General features: G+C 50.3%; 1 long non-coding RNA gene across 1 annotated transcript in view; it reads right to left on the bottom strand.

The window, feature by feature from the left end:
• LOC135976082 (uncharacterized) overlaps nucleotides 1-8858 on the bottom strand; it is a 33535-nt gene extending 24677 nt beyond the window's left edge. Inside the window, exon 1 of the long non-coding RNA XR_010593302.1 lies at nucleotides 7139-8858. This is a non-coding gene — a long non-coding RNA (uncharacterized LOC135976082). The remainder of the gene's footprint in view (nucleotides 1-7138) is intronic.
• Nucleotides 8859-10790: the final 1932 nt, after the last annotated feature.

Genomic DNA, 10790 nt, shown 5'->3' with positions numbered 1-10790 from the left:
GGATTCAGAGAATAAAGAATGGGGCAAGGTGCAGCTGTTACCACTGCACTATGGGGGAGGCACGGGGCCGAAGCAAGGTGGGGTCCCAGTAGATACAGTGTCATAGAGTTAAAGGCCAGAACGTACCACGAGATCATAGCCTCACCTTTGGTATAACACAGAACTTTCAGTTTCAGCCAGTCACCCCTGCCCAATAATTTGGGTTAGCCTACAGCATTTCAGCCTCCAGGAGACTAAAACTGAGCCGCAGGCTGAGAAAAGGGGAGACCGAGGCAATCCCTGGGCCTGAGGCCCCTGCAGTGGCAGGGGATTGATTAGGTGAGAGAAATGATTGGGTGAGATATGCCCAGGCGAGCCTAGCAAGCAATCAGTGCCCCACGCTGAAGAGGAAGGTGAACCTCCGGCCCAAGGTCCCCATCAATCTGACCCAGGGAAAAATTCCTTCCTGACCCAAATCTGGTATTCAATTTAACCCTGAGTGTGAGAGCACGACTCATCAGCCAGACATCTGATAGAGGGTTCTCTGCACCACCTCAGAGCACTGGCTCACTGCATCTACTATCCCGTCTCCAGCAGCGGCCAAACCCCGAGTCTTCAGAGGAAGGCAGGGAGTGGGGGGAGGATCCCATCCCAGAATATATCTGGTCACTTGTGCACTGGAGAAAAATATTCCTTCCTGATCCCTGCAGACCAGTTGAAGCCCTGAAGCATGAGACTGCATTATAGCCATTGTTTTAATACACCGCAGCAAGTGTTATGAGCACACTGAGGGCAATGCAGAGCTTCCTGTTCTCTCCCTGGCCCATGAAGTGAGGGAATGAGCAGGGAACAGAAGAGACTGCCATGACCATCCAGACCAACCCCTTGCATAACCAGGCCCCATAGAGTTTCTCCCAGATATCTTTCTAAAAAAGGATGCAATCTAACTGTAAAGACTCCAAGCGATGGGGAGGCCACAACTCCCCTGGTAAGCTGTTCCACTCTTTAATTACCCTCGCTGCTAAGAAACTGCCTCTTACTTCACCACTGAATGTACTACACTTCAGCTGCCGGCCACTGAATCTTCTTGTGCCTTTGTCAGCAAGACTGAACCCCCCACCCAGATCTCTTTGCACGAGTAAATACCTAGCCACAGTGATCAAGTCACCTCTCAGCCTTCTCTTCACTAAGCTGCCTGGGTCAAGCTCCATCACGTGGCTTCTTTCCCAGCCCCATGATCTTTTTTTGTTAACCCCTCCTTTCAACTCTCCCCAGTATGTCACATCTCGCTTGATGTGTGGCGACTAAAAGTGGACATGCTATTCTAGGGCTAGCCTTACCAATGCAGTGTACAGATACAACAACGCTTCCCTACTTCCCAGTCCCCTTTTTTGTATGCTAATATGTATATGTGCTCTAATTAAAATTAATTACGCTAGTTTGGCACTAGAGGGCTGGGGACTAAAAACCCTCCACGTAGCTGATGGGCAGCAGCAGTGAGAGCGTTTCCCTGCCAATATTCCTGAAGTAGGATGTGGAGCAGTGAAAGGAAAGCCCAAACTGCAAAACCTCCCAATCCTTGCCTCTCTGCTATCAGGCAGCCTGTCTGAGATCACTGGGTGCGATTCTATAGCCTTGGGCGGGTAGGAGGCAGACTACATGATCGGAATGGTCTCTTCTGGCTTTGAAATCTATGAAGCTATAATGCAAGGAGGGAGGGATGGATGGATAGAATTTTTGTTTAGGGTTTGGCGGCGGTGGCCTTTCATCCCCAGAGCTCTATTGCTGCAATCAGAGCTGCTCCCTAGTCTTATCAGACTCAGGAAGCTGTAGGTGATTGTGCTAAGGGGACCTGACTTCAGAATCAGGACCTAAGACCTGGGTGGAGATCATCAACTGAGGGCATGTGAGCGAAATTTCCTTCGGAAAGCCATAAACCTCGGGTTGCTCCCAACCTGGGCTGGCACCAAACATCTGCCCTGAAACAGCCTGTGTGTCTCCTCTACGGTGGCAAGTTGGCATTCTGCTGCAGAAACCTCTTTCAGTGCCTTACAGTTACCACGTTGATTGGCCAGATGATCAGGGCTGGAGGGGTTATTCAATGGGGTTAGCATCCCCTGTATTATCAGAAAGCAGCCCCCAGAGTGGCTGGCGCCACTTCCTCCCTGTGCCCCCTTTTCAAAACAACCGCAGGCACCAGTTACACTGCAGACCTGGTTTTCCCATATCTAACCTGAAGTTGCTCTGGTTATGGCTGGGCTTTTCCAAAGGAGCCATGGGGAGTTAGGAATGCATGGAAATGCACTGGGAATTAGGTGCCTAACTCCCTGAGGCTATTATGGGAAAGCCCAGTCTAAAGCTCTCTCAGGTTCTTATCTGGCCCCCACTACCATGGTATCTGAAAGCCCCACACTCTAATGTTTGCAGCCTCACAACCCCTTTGGGGGACAGGGCACTGCTAGTATCCCCATTGTACAGCTGGGTAACTGAGGCACAGAGACACTAAGTGACTTGCCCAGGGTCACACAGGAAGCCTGTGGCCATGGAGATGCGAGTCCCAGACTAACGCTGTAAGCTCTGGACCATCCCGTCTCTGCTGAGGGGCTTGTCATAAACCCAGCAGACTGAAACTCCTAATTATCCAAACGTCCAATGTTACAAAGGTTCCTCAACACTCCCCAAGACCTGCAGCAAGGCGGGGTTGCCGCATACCAGCTGGCCAAACCCCTCCTCTTCAGACTGAACCTTCCAGACCAGAAACCAAGAGATTTTCCAGCTCACTGTTTCAGGACTGAAAAGCAAATGGGATCAATTAAATAACACACCCTCTTCCCCCAAACTTACTTCCCTACTTCCAATCCCTCCTTACCTACTATCAGACCCTTCTAAAGCATTTTACAAACTACACACACAATTATTTCAACTGCTATGGGCACACAGCCACCTCTGGGGTGGAGCGCAGCAGCAAACAACGCCTATGTTTCCTATGTTGGACAGGAAGAAATGGGGAACACCCAATGAATGACTACAAACTAACTAGCAATCAACCGGTCATGAAGTACAACGCTTTAAAAAGTCAATAATAAGGAATGATATATATGGAGATATACCTATCTCATAGAACTGGAAGGGACCTTGAAAGGTCATGAAGTCCAGTCCCCACCTTCGCTAGCAGGACCAAGTACTATCCCTGACAGATTTTTGCCCCAGATCCCTAAATGGCCCCCTCAAGGATTAAACTCACAACACTGAGTTTAGCAGGCCAATGCTCAAACCACTGAGCTACCCCTCCTCCCATGATGCTTTTAAACTCATCTGGGGCTGCACTTTCATAGCCATCAGGCACTTATTTAGACACTAAAAGCAGTGGCCAGGTTTTTATGTTGGGCACTGAAGATCAGGCCCCAGTTGTGTGGGTGCTGAGCCCGTGATAACTGGGCCTATAAAGTATCATTTCCAACCCTCATGATAATTAAGGCCCCGATCCTGCAAACACTTAGGTGTGTGAGAAACTGTTTGGTGCAGAGTCCCATTGAGTTCTGGGATTTTCACCACCTTCTTATGCAGTAAGGGGGATTTCGGATAGACATTAGGAAAAACTTCCTAACTCTAAAGATAGTTAAGCATTGGACCAGGTTGCGTGGGGAGGCTGTGGAATCCCCATCACTGGAGATTTTTAAGAACAGGTTGGACAAACACCTACCTGGGAGGCTCTACGTTTACTTGGTCCTGCCTCAGCGCAGGGGGGGATCTCTTGAAATCCCTTCCAAGCTGGCAAGTCTATGATTCTATGAGGTGACGTTCAACTGCTGGGCTAATCTGGGTGTATCTCACCTAATCAATTCCCTGCCATTACAGGGGGCCTTAAATTGGGCCTAAGTTCCCTCTAAGCTGCGTGGCTACTCAGGAGGCCATGAAGGGCCGCAGGCGCCTAGTGGGGAGAGGCGCCTCTCCCCCAGCCCCACCGTGGTTGCCGCGGCTGGGAGAAGCGCTCTCCCCTGTCCGCTGCTGTGAAAGAGGGCTGGGGGGAGTCCTCTCTCTCCATGGAAGCCTGCACCCCAAACCCCTCATCCATGGCCCCACCCCAGAGCCTGCATCCCCAGCCAGCGCTCTCACTCCCCACACCCCAACCTTCTGCCCCTAGCCTTGAGCCCCCTCCCACACCCCAAACTCCTCATCCCTGGCCTCACCCCACAGCCCGCACCCCAGCCGAACCCCTCCCCCTGCACCCCAACCCTCTGCCCCAGCCCTGAGTCCCCTCCCAAACTCCTAACCCCTCGGCCCCACCCCCCAAAAACATGTCACCTCCATACTGGTGCACATAACAAAATTCATTCCGCACATGGATGTAAAAACTTAGAGGGAACACTGCCTTGGGCCCTGGTGGCTCCGTGGTTTCCTGGCTTCTGCCAATGGAACACAGTTTAGTCTCCTGAAGACTGAAATGCTTTGGGTCTAACAAGTCTTTGGGCTTAACATAGGGGTATCTAGGTGAAACGTAATGGCCTGGGATATACAGGAGGTCAGACAAGATGATCTGAGGTTCCCTTCTAGCCATGAAGTCTCTGAAACCATTATGCCTTCTCATGTCTAAAATTCTTCCCTTGCCTAAATGCTGGCAGATGGGGACCTATCTTTTCCTGTTTCAGACGAGCGTCTCTCCCCACAACTTTTGCACCAGGACAACCACCATCCCCAGGTCTGTCCTGAACTTGAACTTATTTTGGCTTGTTTGAACACATGAAAAGGAGACCTTGCACATTGTCATCGGCGATAAAGCAAAGCAGCCACAAAGCCAAATATTAGCTAGAGGAAAAGGCTTTTTAATGCAGTGCCCACCCACCAGAAAGAAATAACCCAGGTCTGCTAGTGCTCAAAAGAACCCAGCGCCCACACTCAAAACACACCAAAAGCAGCCGACCAAAGACCCCGATCCAGCAAAGGCTTACGCACATGCACAACTGTACACGCTGTGAGAAGTGCCGGTGACTTCACCGGGGCCACTCACCATGTGTAAGTCTTTGCAGGATCAGAGCCTGACCTTTTCCTTCTTCCCCTTTTGTGTTTTCTTGGTGCGGTCATGACCCTCATTTCCCTTTTTCTTGCATGCCTCATCCCAATAACAGCTTTTTTAATTAACTCAATTGAGTTGTGGCTATTTTAGGGGTCTGCATTTTGGGTGGGGGGAGGCAGGAGTGAGGGGAAGGAATGGGGACACGGGTCGGAGGATGGTGGTATCAGCACCTCCCTGCGGCAAGTCTCTTCAACTCTCAGTGCCTCAGTTTCCCTAGCTACGAAATGGAGATTGGGAGGGTAATCACACTAGTATAGCCTACGGAGTGTAGGACCAGAAGTAATGGGCTCCAGCATGGGAGACTGAAGTTAGATATTAGGAAAAGCTTTCTAACTCTAAGGAGAGTTATCTAGGGAGGCTGTGGAATCTCCCTCACTGGAGGTTTTTAAGAACAGTTTGGACAAACACCTGTCAGGGATGGTCTAGGTTTATTTGGTCCCGCATCAGGGCAGGGGGATGGACTAGGAGAGGACTTCTCATGGTCCTTTCCAGCTTGGCATTTCTGAGATACTGTCAGGCGCCGGAGTAGTTGCAACAGATCCTGAGACATGAACAACTTCCTGAAATCCCGCAGATCTGTCAAGTGCAGCAATGGCGTCCTGATGGTTATCGCATCAAAAGGAGGAAGTGGAGGAGGAGATTTGATGACAGAAGAAGGGCCACCTGGCCCAGGGCATAACCAGAGGGGAAGTTTAACGAAGATCCTGAGCAGGAATGGGAAGTGAGCGTCCTTTGCTCAGACTGCAGCATGCACAGAAAACACTGGACAAATCCAAACTGGAGCTAACAAGGCACCTGCCAAACATGTCCACTCCCAGACTTTACAGTCAGAAGGGACCATCCTAGGAAAGAATTCTCTGTAGTAACTCAGAGCCCTCCCCATCTAGTGTCCCATCCCCAGCCATTGGAGATATTTGCTCCTGCTTTGCTTTCAAACCATCCCTCCCTTCACGCTTTGGGCATCTTGCGCCGCTGCCCTGCAGTGACACAGACAGTGGCCAGGAACATCCTCTGAGCCCCACCTATCCTTGTAAAAACCATGGGGGCAGGGGGCAATGCTGCCCTTCTGCTCTGTCCCAGATGCTAGTAGGCCCATTGGCCAACCAGGTATAAAAGCTAGGGCAGCTTTAATCAGTGCCCGTTGGATGCATGCCAGCTCCCTGCTGCTGGGTGGAGTTCTCCATTGTCTATTTGGGATGGAAGGTCTTGGGGCACACCCTGCCTTCATACACCTCTAAAAGGTTCCACTCACATAGAAGATCAGGGTTGGAAGGGACCTCAGGAAGTCATCTAGTCCAACCCCCTGCTCAAAGCAGGACCAATCCCCAACTAAATCCCCAAATGGTCCCCTCAAGGATTGAACTCACAACGCTGGGTTTAGCAGTCTAATGCTCAAACCACTGAGCTATCCCTGCCACCACCATGCCAGCACTGTGTGCATGCAATGAACAGCACAGCTCCCCCGCTTCTGCGGGAAGGTCTCAGACCTGCTGCTTTGCCCACCCCAGCGCTACACGGCTCCTGAGTTGGGGAAACCTGCAATTTAGGCTGCCCCAGTTCAGAGCAATCCTGCAGCCGTGCTAATGCCTCTAGTGAACCCCAAACCAATGCTCCCTCCCCCTCCTGCCCTCGCAGTGGGTAGCTGGTAAAACAGGGCAAGGGCTGCAGGGAGCCAGTGCAAAGATTTATGTTTTTTTTTCCTTTTAATCTCAGGGTTGGAAGGGACCTCAGGAGGTTATCTAGTTCAACCCCCTACTCAAAGCAGGACCAATCCCCGGACAGATTTTTGCCCCAGATCCCTAAATGGCCCCCTCAAGGATTGAACTCACAACCCTGGGTTTAGCAGGCCAATGCTCAAACCACTGAGCTATCCCTTCCCCAGAACTGGCCCTTCCATGCATGAGCCAATATGTGCTGTTATTGTTTTGCAAAGGGAGAGGCACAGAACTGTGGTTAAGCACATGGGGCCTCGCAAACACCTGAGCTCCTCAGAGGGGGAAGGAAATGCAATGGGGAAACCCCCCAGCCAGGCCTCCTTCCGGCCCCCTCTGCCCACTACAGCAGCAGCAAGTTGCCCTCTCTTACCTTGGCCACGTGCAGCCCTAAAGAGGGGGGTGAGGAGCAGGGAAAACCCAACACGCCCAGCCTCCTGCAGGCAGACACCATCTTGGATCAAGTGAGTGGGGCTGGCCGGCAGCCCGGCTGATTTATAACCTCACACAGCACCACCTGCTGGCGGAGACGCACCCCTGCAGGGTGCCTTTGAAATGCCCAGGGCTGTGCTGGGGCTGGGTATGGGTTATGATACTGCTTAACTTCAGCTGCGCGCCCAAGCCGCCTCATGCTACTACTCACAGGCTTAAAGGGGTGTGTGGCGGCTGTCTTAGCGGGCACAGCGGGAATTGAACCGGGAACCTCAGGGCTGAAACAGCATAAACTGCAATAGCTGGAGCTAAAGCCCCCTACAACTAGTGGTGTGTCTGTAGCAGCCCCAAATCCTCTGTGGGTCCGGCACAGAGGAAGACCGGTAACACATGCACAGTGGGTTACACACGTGTTTGCATGACCTGAGGCTATATTTGTTTTGCTTGTCTCCATGGGTGGACGCTGCTGGCTGCTCCCTGCTGGGCAGAGGTGGCTAAGGGGAGCAGAAGATTGAGGTGGTCTGGAAGAAGAAAATCTCAGGGAAGGGGGCCAAACTGTGGAAAAGGCAGACTGAACGCAGCAAAAGGGAGGCAAAGACTGTGGCTAGTAAGTTAGGGCAGGGCAGAACTCAGCCAGCTGCCGGGCTTGTGTTCTTGGCTGGTGCGTTGTGAGGAGGTCCACTACTCCTCTTCCCTTTAATGCAACTTGGAGTGAAACACTGCACAGCGCCGGGCTGCCGGAGTTGCTCTCGTTGAGTGGTTGGAGTTCAGAGAGTCATAGATTCCAAGGTCAGAAAGGGCCATTGTCATCATCTAGTCCGACCTCCTGTAGGACACTTCCCTGGAAGTATTCCTAGAACACAGCCCTGAGAAAAAACAGCCACTCTTGATTTAAAAATTGCCAATGGTGGCGAATCCAATGCAACCCTTGGTGCATTGTTCCAATGGTTAACTATTCTCACTGTTACAAATCAACACCTTATTTCCCGTCTGAATTTGTCTAGCTTCAACTTCCAGCCATTGCATCATGCCAGGCTTTTCTCTGCTAGATTGAAGAGCCCATTATCAGGTAGTGGTTCCCCCTGCAGGTACTTACAGACTGTAGTCATGTCACTCCTTAACCTTCGCTTTATTAAACTATCTAGATTGAGCTCCTTGCTTCTCATCGCTATCAGGCAGGTTTTCTAATCCTTCAGTCATTCTCCTGGCTCTTCTCTGAACCCTCTTCAATTTGTCAGCATCCTTCTTGAATCGCGGACACCCGGACTGGACACAGGCTCCAGCAGTGGTCGCACCAGTGCCAAATACAGAGGTAAAATAACCTCTCTGCTTCTACCTGAGATTTCCCCTGCTTATGCATTCCAGGATTAGTGCTTTGGGCCATAGTGCCACACTGGGAGCTCATGTTCAGCTGATTATCCACCATCACCCACACTTTTTTTTCAGTTTTCTGACTGAAAAAGAGCCCCCACATTCTCTAAGCAAGGCCCACATGCTTTGTCCCTAGCTATAGACTTTTACATTTAGCCATATTAAACCACGCATCGCTTGCACCCGGTTTACCAAGTGATTCATTTTGCTCTGTACCTGTGCTCTTCATTATTTCCCTCTCCCCCATTTTCTGTGTCATCTACAAACTTCATCAGTGATGATAAGTTTTCTTCCAGGTCCTCGATAAAGATGGTAAATAGCATAGGGCCAAGAACTGATCCCTGTGGGACCCCACTAGAAACACACCCACTCGATGATGATTCCCTGTTGACAATTACATTTGGAGACCTGTCCATTAGCTAGCTTTTTAAGGTGCGCCAGGTTAATATTATTTGCGGGCACTCAGCACTTCTGCAAATGAGGTCCAGGTGCTTCTTATACAAAGCAGCATCCTGCATGGACTCCATCTGCCCTTCCCACATTGACCCAATGTCCCTGAGTCCCACAGCTATTAGCCCGGCTGCAGCATGCATCCAGGGACAGAGAACTATGAGAGACAAGGCTCAGAAAAGTCAGGGAGAATTCTAACTGTAATGGGGTTAGAAAAAAAAAAAGATTTTTTGAGAGACACACTTCATAGAATATCAGGGTTGGAAGTGACATGAGGAAGTCATCTAGTCCAATCCCCTGCTCAAAGCAGGACCCATCCCCAGACAGATTTTTGCCCTAGATCCCTAAATGCCCCCCTCAAGGTTTGAACTCACAACCCTGGGTTTAGCAGAGCAATGCTCAAGCCACTGAGCTATTTTTGCTAATGGCCTTTGCTTTGCCTTAAAAATGTACAGAGCATGGAAATCAGTGATGCCAGCAGTGCTCCATGAACAGGCTTGTCACGCCCTGGTGAGACACCACTTCTAGAGATAAAGCAGAGAGTTCATTTTCTGTGCCCCTTTGAGACTCTGGCTTCTCTGCAGAGATTAACACTTGACAAGCACCAATGGTGCTGGTGGTTTCTGTGATGGGGACAGGTGTCTAGTAGGAACCCACCTGAGACCCACCAACTCATTTCACATAAGCTACTGTACCACCTCCTCCTGACCAAGCGCTTTCACTCTCCACAGACTGCATGCTGGGTTTGAACCTGTCACCTAGACCGGTGAGGCTCCAATCCAGGCCACTGTGGGAAGAGAGCTAACCATTGAAACAAATGTTTTGTTACTTACACATTAAAAAAAAAAGCCTTTAATCATTAATATTTTATTCCGCTTTGCCTCTGGCATCTATTCATCCATTTAAAATGAACCCCACCCACACCTTTTCCATCTGATGTTCTCCGTCTCCATTTCTCTTCTCCTGTGTTTTGCGGGCCATCACGGCTTTATCTTTGTGTGCGTCTCTGGCCAGGCACCAGCAAGAATCTGCATGTCCTCTGGGATTAACACCCTCTGGCTAACTACTCCTTGTGGGACAGCTCAGACATCAGGCCACTCACGTTTCACCAAAACGGAGATGCTGATGTATTTATCTTTCTCCTCGGGGGATGGAATGGTGCAGTTCACTATTTTATCCCCCTAGATTCAACTGCTGCTTTCACTTACTTCAACCCCTGGTTAATTTGATCCTCCATCTAATTTGATCAGCACCTCAGGAGCTCTGTCAGTTGTGCTAACAGGAAGACATCTTCCACCCTTTCTTTTGATCAATGCCGATCCCTTCAGGAAGCTATTACAGGATAATTTGATCATTGGCCGTAAAAAAGCAGCCATTTAATTGCTGAGGGCCGGATCCTGTTCTCAGTGACGCTAGTGAAAACTTGGCGTATTCCCCCCTGTCAAATTCTTTGGTGGCTTCAGTGGGTTTGCACAGCTGAACACGAGATCAGAATCCGGCCCTAGGGCTGAACTGTAATTCTGCAGTTAAAGAAGAAAGAGACCAAGGAAGCCCCTGAAAATAAAAGACAACAGAATATGACTAACAGGCATTGGAATCTGGAGGACATTCCCCAGTAGATCAGAACCTTTTGAAAGCAGAGCACATTTTGGGGCTCTGCAGTATTGTCTTTAACTTTCTGGGGTTGACAGGAGCAGCCTGCCCTATTCGATAAAAGGCCTGATCCTACAAGATGCTGAGGGAGTAGGAAGTGAGAGTTCCTAGCAGTCTCC

The sequence above is a fragment of the Chrysemys picta genome, chromosome 16 (assembly GCF_011386835.1).
Source record: "Chrysemys picta bellii isolate R12L10 chromosome 16, ASM1138683v2, whole genome shotgun sequence".
Classification (NCBI taxonomy): Eukaryota; Metazoa; Chordata; order Testudines; family Emydidae; genus Chrysemys; species Chrysemys picta.
This window is presented reverse-complemented; position numbering and strand designations above follow the sequence as displayed.